Source organism: Coturnix japonica, chromosome 1 (genome assembly GCF_054131305.1).
Source record: "Coturnix japonica strain WE chromosome 1, WE-NBRP24, whole genome shotgun sequence".
In the NCBI taxonomy this organism is placed as follows: domain Eukaryota; kingdom Metazoa; phylum Chordata; class Aves; order Galliformes; family Phasianidae; genus Coturnix; species Coturnix japonica.
Window position 1 is genome coordinate 118,970,546 of NC_140663.1, and position 13,392 is coordinate 118,983,937.

At 38.9% G+C, this 13,392-nt stretch overlaps 1 long non-coding RNA gene across 1 annotated transcript; it reads right to left on the reverse strand.

Annotated features, from left to right (window-relative positions):
* Positions 1–4,621: 4,621 nt before the first annotated feature.
* On the reverse strand, positions 4,622–8,481 carry LOC116652553 (uncharacterized). The gene is made up of 3 exons (XR_004305701.2): positions 7,907–8,481; positions 6,771–6,829; positions 4,622–5,948 (listed from the first exon to the last, which is right to left on the reverse strand). It is a non-coding gene; the product is annotated as an uncharacterized LOC116652553 (long non-coding RNA).
* Positions 8,482–13,392: the final 4,911 nt, after the last annotated feature.

A 13,392-nucleotide genomic window follows, 5' to 3' on the forward strand; every position in this document is an offset into this window, starting at 1 on the left:
ACATTTCTATGAGGAGAAACAGAAACAAGAGAAAGAGCGTTTCCAGCAAATGAGGACAACTGACTCAGTGACGCACAAGCACCATTAGCCACAGCCCTTGGAGACCCAAAGCAAACAGATAACTGCTCCTATCAGAAGAAGCAGGTAAACAGGACTGAAACTGTAGAAGCTCAACAAATTACAGGACACTGGACTCACATTGTGGAAAGAAGCAGAGTGATAGTTAAGCTAAGGCAAATGGGGACAGTAAGAGATGTCAAGGGTAGAGAAACCAGCTACATTCCACACACAGGCAGTTAAGCTCAAAATCTGGGAATGCTGCATTTTGGGGCCAGTTGGGGACTTCTACTGCTGAGCCAATGTCCACCAGCTCTGGATCAGTGCTCCCTCTGCAACATTGCTGAAAATACACTATCGGCAATAAGCAAAAGTGGTGCTTATTGTGGCATATGGGTAAGGCAGACAGCTCCTTCCTGTCAGTCAGCTGCTTTCCCGCACACAGTGAAGCAGTCATAAACAATGTCACTTTAATTTGTTCAGCGTTGTCCCCTTCCTTACATTACTGCTGCACAGGACTGCTCTAAGCTGGGGGTCACTTTGCACCTCCCAACTCATCAGCCATTGGACTTGTGCCAGCCTGTGAGTTCTGTTCTGTTTGCTCCTTTAGATCCTACAAATACACACATGAAAACAATGAAACCAGAAACACCTCACTCTCCCTTGGGCATGAAATACGAGGGCGCTGCTCATAGACAATGATACCTTTGGCCAGAACAACTCCTGGGCTGCTCCAGCACTCATCAACCCCAGTCACGCTGATGGCAGCAAGCACCCAGACAGCAGAGATAACCTTCCAAAAAAACCTTCCAAAGCCCTCAGATCCAGCATTGAGTTCTTTGGCTTCTCTGCCTCTTACCTTTAGCAAAGCATTTAGCCTTCTAGTGTTACCCTTCCTGTGGGGTCCACATGAGTGATAAAAGCAGACTTGATAACGTATTTGCTCTATAAAATGTATGTGTGAGAAAGGAAGGAGTGTAAATATATGCTACATTTAAAGGTACAGACTTTGGCATCTGGATTTTCCTCCTTCCTGTATCAGTACAACGCTGCTTTTAAACATTTTATTTTCTGGCTGTCCTCATTTTCTGTGAACTATTCCTCTGTCATTTTCACTGTCACAGGAATCAATGCACAGTAATGTTATTACATAGGTGGGGGTGTTAGCCTTGCAATAACTTCTGGAGACACAGACATGCGGTTTATTAATTTACCATATATCTTTGTCTGTGTCACGGACGCAGGTAGATTTTCGTTTAAACCATGACAGTCTGGTTCTATTCCCCTTGTCCTCTTACCTACATTTTGGGGTGTCGTGCTAAGATTACACAGCACTGAAAAGCTATAATGGACATCTCTGCTTCTGTTCCCACCATAAATGTCAGCCTAAACAAAACAAGCTCATGCCAAGAACCTATAACCAAGAACATCCACTACTAACAGCCAATTCTATACACTGTTTATTGACCTATATACAGCATTTCTTTCTCTTTAACTAGGCTGCATACATGAAACTAATTAACAAAACTTCCATTCAGACAACAAAAAATGTCATTCTAAGGACGTGCTAAATAAAACTCCAGTTCTCCTTTTCTCAGTTCAGGTAACATTTACTTGGCCACAATACAAGCACATTTTCTAAATCTGCACTTACTTACTTAACTACAGGATCAGACCAACCTGCCAGTATCACAGAACACTGAGAATGAATGCAATAAACTTCTAGGCTGCCATCAGCAACAATAAATGGCACAGAATGACAACAATCTTTCCACATAAATACTGATCTTATTTTTTCTGAACTCTAATTTCTTGTTTCACGGTACTTTTATAGACAACACTTCATGTACATTACATTATGGGAAGCATTTAGGATGCAAGACTATTGTCACACTTGCTTGTATAGTTATATTATGAAATTGTGCAAACAAAAAAACGTTTCAGTAGACCACTCAGTCAGCATTGCACTTCAGGAGGAAAAAACAGTATAAACATTCTGTGTGCTTGCAGCAATCAAAAAACATTTCTCTGCATAGCTATGGGTTTTAGTTATATGTTTAGAATAAGGCATATTCCACTGTAAGAAAAATAGATGCCATTTTTTACCAGGAGAAAAACCTTTTATTAATGCTACTATAAGACATCTTTATGTGTCTCCAACATGCCATTTACCTGACTTACCATAAATGCATTGCTTCTTCAGCTACCTCAAAAAGAGCAGCAAAAAACAGAGGCATGGTCAGTCAGCTGTAATAGCTGCACACATGTTACTGCCTCACAAGCAGGTAAAAGGCTGGTGTTCCCATTAGGAGAAGAAATAACAAAACTTTATCTCTGCCTAGCCCATCCCACGGAACTCAAACAGTCTCTCAAGATTTAGAAATTACTACACATTTTGATTGAATGAAGAAAGTACCAAAGCATTACAAAGAGACAGATAGAGAAAAACATTGTCTTATTTAACAAAACAGAACCATATTGTTATTATCATTTGATAAAGAGAGGTATCATCTTTTGCATTGCTTCTGACAGCAAAAGGAGATAGGCAATTCTTCCTGTGTTCAATAAATAACATGGATTTGCACATATTTAGCTTAATTAACACTTGCAACTAAATACAGCCCTATGTCTTCTTCTGATTGCTCATGATGCAATTTATAAGCTTCATTGCAGCGACAGTAAGTCTAACATTGACAGTAAATATTTAGGAATTTTTCAGTGCCGATGACATAACTCATCACTCCAAACATGACTTGCAGTCACTGCGGAGGCAGTACTGAATATGCAGTGCGTGCACTTCCTCTAACACCTGCAGATGCCAATAAGCAGAAACACAGAAATCCTTTTCTTTTACTTTTTGCAGATTCCGTTGTTACAGTTTCCTGAAAGGTATGCCTAGTGACTACCAGCTAGACTGGTGTCTAAAGCATAGGGGAAAAGAAAGGATCTTCTACTTGTAGTGGCAGCAATGGAATTCTCCATATTTCCCTTTCCTTTTTGGAAGCATTTTGGAGCAGCTGTCTTGCAACTGAAGTCAAGGCTGTAAGGGGGTTTAATATAAGTTTCCATCTGTCTTGAGAAGCAAAGATTCATGGGAAATGGAAGACAGCTGGGGTTTTTTTGTTTGTTTGTTTTTGCTGTTGTTGTTCTGTTTTTTGAAATACAATACATCTTTGGAGGCCTTCACACTGGGCAAGGACTAGCACTTCTCTCCCTACCTGCAGCTAGAAGAACCTCATCTTGTTTCTGCAGTGCAAAGAGGAGCATGCAGCATAGTAATATGCACAGATACTTACCATCTGAGTTATTTAGAATAGATGAATTTGAGGCATCCTTATTCATCCCTGGAAGAGTTGTCTAAGGAGTTCAATATTCACAGTTATGTATTTTTAAGCAAAACACATAAATTATATCGGTAGCATACTAGCTTATGGGTGTTTTGTGCCCTGCTCATATAAAACCTCATTCAGCTACCTTCACGTCAATCTCTGGGGAGTGCCGGAAGGAAGGCATTAGTGAACTGCACAGAGTTACCACTGAGGAATACCTACACAGGTTCTCTAGCAATATAATTTTCATCTTCTTTCTTCAGCAGACAGCAGCACAGCCACCAGAGAACACAAAAAAGTTTCTCAAAGCTTAATAGACTTCTCCTTTCTATATCTAGTAGGAACTTGTCCACAGTAAGCCTTTGTACTTGAGTATAGACCCACAAATATGGATTTAATCTTAGTTTAGACTTCTTAGTTTTTCTTGCTAGCTGTACTTTTTCTGACACTTAGAATTACAGAACAACTCGAGTTGGAAGGAACCCACAAAGAACACTGAGTCCAACTCCTGGCTCCACAAAGGACCATACAAAATTCAAACTCTGTATCTGAGAGTGTTGTCCAAATGCTCCTTGAACTTTGGCAGCTTGGGGCAGTGATTGCTGCCCTGCGCAGCCTGTTCCATGCCCACTACCCTGTGGTGCAGAACGTCTTAGTAACACCCACCTGACTCTCCCCTGATGCAGCTCCATGTGTCAGACACTTCAGAAATCCTACCTGGTACAGCATCATCTGGTTTTAGAACACAAGAGTCTATGCTGCTTTCACATTCTCCAGTCAAGATTCTCCCTTTCAATCAAGCAAGGCTGGCAAGTCTATGATAATGCATATGGTACATATTCTTCATTGTGCTTGTGGTAAATAAAAGGGTTGGGGTAAAGAACAATTCTGCTTTGGTTCTTACCTGCTTCTGAAGCACAGAAGGAAAGGGATGTTTCTTACCTTGTCATAAGACCCAAGTACTAAATTAAATACTTAAGTAAGAAAATTATATGTCTGCCAATCTGACACAATTTACACTGAAAACTTTTCTGTATACACCCATGTAAATCAATTATATGATTGAGTATATATATATATAGATATGTACATATACATATCTATATATATATATATATTTCTTCCTGAAGGCAAGCTATTTGTTGCAATCTGCACTTATGGACTATGGGGAGAATCCTCTTGGACAAATATTTTTTTAATAAAGGCTGGAGAATTTTACCAATTTATTGCAGGGTTTCTATAAGCCTATGATCCAACTACCAATAAAGTAAAAAGGAAAAGCACTGATGGAGCCAGGCTCTCTCTGGGTTTTTAGCTGATTCTGTATGTAAAGAAAATAGCACATATATATATTCATGCAGGAGGAAGAACAAGTTCAGATTTAACTATCAATATGCATTCCACAGGATGCAATCTGTTGTTAATTAAAAAATAAAATCAAACAAATAAGGCTTTGTGGTCTTACTTTTCATTTAAAAAGCTCAATAAACACAACTATTAGCACTCTCCTGATCAACTCTCACCAAATAACCTTAAGATAACTTATTCTAGCCACTGAATTTCTTCCCTGTTGATGAGTTTAAAACTGATCACTCATTTCATCTTTATTGTTGCAATAATGATTCTGCATAGGAAAAAAAAAAACAAAAAAAACAACCTTTTAATTCTTAGAAATTGATAGCTCAAGGTGTTTAACATCTCTCTTAAATTCTAATTCTTGGACTTCTAATTGAGTCCAGCATTAGAAAGGGCAGTCTCAAATCGTTAAGCAACTGATACCTATTTTCCACAAGCAAGGCTTATATGAGGGATAGTGACTTCCTCCCAACATTTCCCCACTTCTCCTGGAATGGAACAGAGGGATAAGGTAGGAGTTGAAACAGTACCAAGGAGCCTGGCTCAACCCCTGGGCTGCTGTCCTCAATGCACAGTAAAAAGCACACTCTCCAATCACTAACATAGAAGCCTTGTTGCAATTTGGTTGTAATGATGCCAGCCCAGGACCTCAAGGACATGCAATCGCACATGGCGATGGTGCTCTAACAAAGTACCTTGTTTACTGCTCCATTTGCGTAGTATTTTCTCAACAGTGAAATACAATAGGGCTGAATTTACTACTTTACCCACAGGGAAATCCTGATTCTTCAGTGATTGATCTCATTCTCCTAGCACTGTGTGGAAAAGGGTTTTGATATTTTAAAAGCCTTCCCAAAAGTATTTAATTAAGTAGGTCAGACTCATACCTAGATAAGTAATTTCCTTTACCTAGATAACTAATTTCCTTTACTGTACCACAGAGCAGTCATCAGGCTGCACTTTCAGTGTTTTACCATTACTGTGACTCTCTTGCATTTAGCTAACAATTTCTTATGTACTCTGCATTGCTTATCTCTGTCCTTCAGCAGCATTGTTTCAGCCTTGCAAATCCAAGCTGGTACCCGGCATCAATTAAGCTGAGGATCTCCAGTATAGACATATGCAGGGCAAATCATCCTTAGGTACGACACTTTTTCTTCTTGGTTGTCTACATCTTCTGGTTCCTCTGTTCTTACAGTGAAGCCTCTGAAGAGGAGACAGTGTTCTGTTTTATCTCAGTACATACGCAATATCTGTAATTCTGCTCAACACTTCTCTCTCCCCAACTATTGTTCTACTGCGTAACATTACTGCATTATGCAGCAGACCACAGTCCATCCACTCCTTTCACACAATGTTTGTTAAAAAAAAAAAAAAAATCAAATTATTCTCTGCAATCCAGGTGTTTTACATTATTTTTACTTCCCTTTCCAATATTTAGGATTTAATCATAAAATTTCTACAATAGGTCTGCCACATAGAACTTAATTTCCAAACAGCGAGGCTTAGTTTGCTTTGGAACATTACATTCATTTATTTTATTTGACATTTATTCTTGTATTAGTTTGCTATAATCCCTCTTAATTCTAATAATAACCTGGTTTTATTTTCTGCTCTATATTTATAGCCTTTTGTTCCCATCACCCAAGCAGTAGTTTAATGGTTAGCTATAAATTTGCATTTGTTTGATCTCAGGTGTCTTACTGCCTAAAGAATTAATGGTGCTTTTGATAATATATACTCCAAAGGTATATTGTTTTGAACAACTCTTTTGACCTACTTGTTTCCATAATGTTTGAGGTATCTGTCAATGTGATTTCTCTTTATCATTTTTCTTCCCTTACCTTTACCAGAGGCTGATTTTCTTCTAACAACCTATTTCATTTCAATTCAGTAAAACTCCCTTTATTTTTTAATTTTCTTAGGTTATTGAAGTCCCCGGCTTCCAAAAACATTAATTTTACATTTTGTCAAATAGAAAGAAGTTCAGTAGATTCAAATAAAACCAGACTGAATAATCCTACCAACCTGATGTCCTTTTTCCTTCACTTTGTAAAATTCAGCAACTGTGGATGAAATTCTTGTTCCTGTGATAGGTTGAAAAGAAAATTAAAGTAAGTCTTATTTCATTAGATCTGAAATACGAAACTCCTTGTCACTTTTCAAAAAGTGATAAAAAATTATTCAGATCTCTATGTAAGTAACACATTGACACTCCTGATCCACCTCATACGATTTTACAAAGGCCTCGATCTTGCAATTCAATCTGAACAGAAAAGCCCTTTCACTTCCACTGAAAGCCAGCGAATCCACTAGGCATGAAGCTTACAAAGGTATCTGGCACTTCAAAATGTACACAAGAGTGTAGTAAAATTTTCAAAAAATGTAAAGGAAGTGAATTCCTATCAAAATACTTTCCAGCTCAATCAAGTGTAACACAACACACTTTCCTTTAAATGAGCCAAGCCAACAAAATCAAAACATAATTTCCTTCTTAGGAATCATTCCAAAGAGTTGGGATTTCTGCCCCACAGCACAAAAAAATGCTGCTTGGGAAGGCTCGAACTATACATGCTAAAGGACTGCAGAGTTTTTGGGAACAGGATTCCCTGACCTTTGGGTGCTCAGTAACTTGCTGACCAGCAGCATGTTGCTCCTGCTCCCTGACAATATCAAGTGCAGGTTCCTGATTTCACATCCCCACACCCTGCACCTGCACCAGGGCTTCTCTCACAAGAAAATGAAGGTGTATTTGCTCATTTCTATTTTTTGAGAAGAAAATAACTTCCTTTTTTTTTTTTTACAGGAAAAATAACTGCAGAGTCAAAATATCACATTTATTAATTACCCAGTATTACAAGTACAGCAAAAAGATCATATTCAGATTCAGATTACTACACTGTGGTAAACTTTGAAGATTTCCTTTCCAGGTGATATAACAAATATGACTGACTGGGCTTCGAGGGCAACAACATTAACATTTCACATAACATGAGAAAAGTTTCACTACCTCCTTACTCAGAATGGGTATACGCAGAGTGAAATCCATACTCCTTTGAGTTATAATGTATTTAAAAGCTTGGTTATATACAGTGCTGTCTTTCCTAACTAGAGAGACTGTCAGCAGTTACGACGTGATATAACCATTAAAAATGAACACTCACCAAACACAGAATGGTTTCTTCGCAGATGAGTAATAGCCACAGTTATTTTGTCCTGGAAAGAAGAAATGGTCAAGAAATAACTGCACACAAAACGGAAAAACAAAGAACGCCACAGCTATGTAAAGCTGCAAGTGCAAAACACTGTAATTCAGGCGGCAAGTTTAGGAGGTTGCTATATTAGCAGCCTAGAATCTCACTAGAAATCTTCTTTCCTCTAAAATTAGCCTCACAGTCAGCTAAAATGCCCTTAGCAGAGGGAGAGGAGTCCGGCCAGCAAAGGCATGCCACACAGTGACACTGCTGGTGCAGTTTAGAAGGGAACAAGCATAGCGGCTCTTTGCTAAATCACGGCCTGTGTTTACAACTGCTAGCATTGCAAAGGTAGCCACATTTGAAAGGGTCTGTCTTCTTTTATAAAACTAAATAAAAAGCAAGCAGTTTTGTGGCGTGAGAGTACCATCCTTCTACAATTGTTCTGAATCCTTGTCAGTTAGCATTAGTGGGTCAGAGAGGGAAAAGTGCAGAAAACTGCGGTATTGCAAATTGTCTTAGAGGGGAAACTGATTCTCAGCATTTGAGTATCGGTTATTCCTTCACATGGCAATTTTTAGCATGCAGACAGTTACAATTAGATATTTATTCTCTCTCTCACACCACTGACGAACAGCTTAAAACCAAACTAGTTAGAGTTATAAAGACTTGGACATAAGATGTTCATATGGACTTTCAGCGCCTTTTTACAACGGACTGAGAATGTTTTCTGATTTTTATTTAAATAAAAAAAAAAAAAAAAGAAAGAAAGAAGTTTAAACTGCTTGACAAATATTTCATTGTCCTCATACAGCTCACTGCTGCCACTTGTTTGGAAAAATGAAAGGTAAGTTGAAAAATGCACCTATTCCATTTTCATCTCTAATTGAATTCTCTCTTGACCCCCTTATTCCCCATGGCTGTATTTCAGGTTTTGATGATAAGAAAAAGAATTTTGTATTTGGATAATACAATTTTCTCACTTGCCTTCAGCGACCTTCAGCTCAATTTCCTCTCCCCAGAGACACTGTATATTATAGAATTGAATCAAATTCCTTATTCATAGAAAAAAAAAGTCCCAATTTAATCTGAATATTCAGCATTTTACACTGGTCAGGGTGATGGATGGCATATTGAAATGCTTTTGGTTCAGGTAATCAAATGGTGGAATTCAGACTTGTATTGAAAAAAATAATGAAGTCTATTCAATATTCTCATAAGGTGCAAGAAAATGCACATTACACGGTAAAACTGGGGCTTTTTTTTTATTACCTAACCAATAACATCTCCATTGCAAAAAGTAGAGTAAAACATTAAGAATTTATGTAGGTTAGAGCATGTGAAAAGCAGACATTGCTGAGGGAAAAAGCAGGCATCTTCCTGAGAGTCCTCAAATGAACAACCGCAGAACAGAGGGAAAACCAGGTCTGTTCCCTGTATGCACCTGCAGTGTTCAGTTCTGTCTTATTGAAGCCCTTAAATATGTTTTTAAATGCTTTTCAAGAAAGCAACACAGGCTTTTGTATCATTTGCAGTTTCTGATCACCTAAACAGTTTGTTATGCTTCGTTTCAGTTCCCAAAAGTTTTGTCAAGCAACAGCATCAGGTAACTGGTGGTTTCAAAAGGTCTATTGGTTTCATGTCGGAAAACTGCTCTAGTGGATGTGATGTATAAATCCAAAGTAACATGGACTATAATAGGCCCAGTTTGGTACCACGCTACTCATGTACCACGCTAGGACACCTGGACCTGGAGAATGGGATTCCAAGAAAACAAGAGAAAAATGATGCTGTGTGGATATGGCCCTGGTTAAACATTCCCTGACTACCTCAGCTCCATCCAGTGGTGCATAGCATTTCCCGGTTTTGTTTTTAAATGCTGAATTAAAGTTATTTATTTTCTGCTTATTTGGAGTATTTAGGCAACAAGGAATGCCTAACTGTCAGCACCACTAGCATTTAAATGAAGTTGCAAAGCAGCAGCTGACTGCCTTTGCTGACTGCTACAGCTCAAGCAGGAAGGGAAGCATCCCTGTGTATATCCACCCCCCCCCCCACACACACACACACACCCCTGGAGCACAGCCATTACTTGGGAAAGGCAGAGGACATGAAATGAACTTCCACATGGGTAACTGCCATAGCTCAAGAGTGTAAGGTGCCTTCCACAACCTGGGAAAAACATTCTATCTCTCACCACATCACCAGTAGCTCATAGTAATAGTGCTTAAACTCTGGCTTCCTAGGTGGGCATACAAAGTTCAACACAATGCCAGGCATTGTCAATGGCCATTTATTTCCCTTAGGTAACCTGCACATGACTTAACCTAACAGTTTGTGCGGCTTCACAACCACAAGGTAAAGATGGATCCCAGGCTGGATGTGGCTCTGGGCAGCCTGGTCTGGTGGTTGGCGACCCTGCACATAGCAGGGGGTTGAAACTGGATGGTTATTGTTGTCCTTTTCAACCCAAGCCATTCTGTGATTCTATGAGGGGTGAGGTGAGGCACGTAGAAAATTCACACATGTAAGCATACTCCAGAATAAAGCTCAGATTATCAGACATAAAGAACATGACAGAAACATTTTGAAGTAGGAGCTCATAATGACTCATAGTAACTCTTTCAAATGAAGAAATATTGGTGGGAAATGCTGAGTGATAAGAATGGTAACTTGTGATCCACCAGCAACGAACAGACACAGAAATACCTTAATCTCAGAAAAGCTCCAGGGAAAAAAAGAAGAAAGAAAGAAAAAAAATCATCTTTCTGGCTTAGCCCCACAAGAGCAATTTACGAACCAAACATTACATATCATCACTGCATTGGCGTAAAGGAGGTTCTGCAATGAGAGCCACGAATGGTTACACTGATGAATGAGAAACTGGAGTCCAATTACTGCTCCCAGAGCCCTTGCCTCTTCAGGAATAACAGGAATAGAAGTCACTAAAATGCAGTATTTTATAAGTGAATGTGAACTGATACCAAAGGCACACACAAAGGGAGGAAGTGCTGGGTGCTTTATATAATCAGAATCACACAAAAAGAACTTAAACAAGTGTCCTTGTCATAGAACAAGATTTTTTTGTGAAGTAATCCAAGGACATGCTTGCACTCTGCCCTAAACAGGATGGGAAATAAGCACACACTTCTGACTAACTTATTAATTGCATTGCATGGTCCAGAACAGCAGGGACTTATGCTGCATGTGGTTATTTCTGGAACTCTTTTTGTGACCTCCTCTATCCATATGAATACAAAATCAATCTGACACATACAAGAGAAATGTATGCAATACAATACAAAAGGAAAATAGGGGGGAAAAAAAGGATTATTTTTGTTGAAAAGATGCATTCAGAGTTTAATCCTTCCAGAAAAGTTCTCAGTACTCATCCCATAGGAGCACGAGGTCCACAGGCATTGGGGACAGTAAGGTTGAGTGATGAGGTGCCATCAGCCAGGGAATGCCAGCACTGAGATGAACAGTCTGGCTTTATGTTACCATGAGGGCTATTCCCAAAGGCCATTTTGGCCCGAGGACGCTGGGAACTCACACAGCTAAGGGATAACAACAGGCTCCTCTGGGGGGCAGTTTAGATCAGGAAGTCACCTCAAGCCGAGTTATTTGCATCACTTGGATCAATTTAGTCCTCGCTAATGCTCTACAGACATTCAAATAATATCCTTTAAATTGTTTTTCCTATGATTATGTGAGTCATTATATAAGCCTGGTATTCTTTTTGTTTGCACTTATTTCCAAAATATTGCTTTATTCTTCTAATGACCCTGATCTATTATGAATTCAGACGCTGTATCTGTACCCTGGCAGTCGCTGTCTATTGTGACATTATCTTCTCTTTTCAGATGATAATATTAAAAGCTAAATATTAGATACAGGGAGCAGCATAGTCAGTTGCAGCTGCAGTCTGTTTGATGAGTGCTGCTTAAAAGCCTGACTACTCACCTGCTGACAGCTCTGCATCCTGGACAACTGGGCAAGATAGGGGCCCTGAGAAGGACTACCTGGGCTCACAGCAGCCATTTGGTTGTGTATCTCACGTGCCTTCTTCAGACAGAGGGCAAACAGCATTGTGACAGTGTACAAAATACCCTGGTCCAGCATTCAAAGGACTTTTGTTCTTCCTCTGTACGCTAACTCCAGCAAACACAGACAGGAGCAGGGGCTCCTATATTAGCTGGCACACCACAGAGGAGTTGCTGATACGCTGTGTCTCATTCGCTATGAATGTAAGCCAGCTTGGGTAGCAATTTAATAAAGCAGCTGAAGCTAATGCCATTTTTTTGGCACCACATAACAGAGTTTGTTGTAGGGTCACATATATGCATATAAGGGGTCATGTACCAGCAAATTTTCAGGAAATAGTAGACATGCTCGTTATTAGACTGAATTGCTGTCTGGCTCCAATATCTGAAATATGTAACCAACTCTTAACCCTAAGTCTCAGTGCTGCGGTGCATTTAAATCACAAAAACATGTAGATCTTTATATCTTAAACTAAGTTTCTAGAGTAGGAAAAGAATACTAAGAATGTAGTACCTGATCCTACACAGAAACACTTGAAAAGCAATACTGCTGGAATGTGACTCCGCTGACACAATATTTAGATTCATGAACACTTCCCAAAATCTGAGATGGCTTCTAAAATCTTGACTGTAAAATAATTATTCTGGGGCTCCTATATATATTTTATTTTTTATTTGAATTTTTGAGCCATTAATTTAAATTGCCAAGACCTCCTTTGCCACAACAGAGGCTCTTTTTAACATACACATTCAATAGAAGATAATATTGTTTCATAACCACGGGACTTTGAAGTTGAAGCTTTATAAGAAAAATACTAAATCTTATTAAACTCGTGATAAAATTATTGGTGTTGGCAACCCTGCAAACATACACCCAGAGCTGCAGTGTTTCCCTCCTCTAACAACTGTAACTAAAAAGACTTTAATGAGAGCAAAAGAATGTGGCTCTGTCTACCCTGAATCTGTAGGAATTTTCACTTTTCCCTAATGGAAATGAAAACAAATACTTCCCCCCCTTCTTTAAGCTTTTATGGACATCTGAGTTGACTTTTGTAATGAAGAAGGATTAAGCAAACTCAGGGAAATGATAAATATGGTTTGTATTAGAGTACTAATTAGCTCATAAATTTAGAAATAGTTAATCTTTTAGTTTTTGCTGAATGAAAATAGTGGTCAAATCACAGATCAGATCTTGGAACTGGAGTAATGCAGTGGTGAATTAAAACCCCCTGAGCATAAGTGTCTGATCCCATAGCATTAGGAAAACTGGAAGTTTTGCTACTGGCTTTGAAGTACACCAGGTAAATTTAACCAAGGTTGTAAAATATTACTCAGGCAGCCAGATATTTAACAGATAATAATAAAAAGTGTGATTTATTAGGTGTGTGCTTCTTATTGTGTTCTAATCCAGCA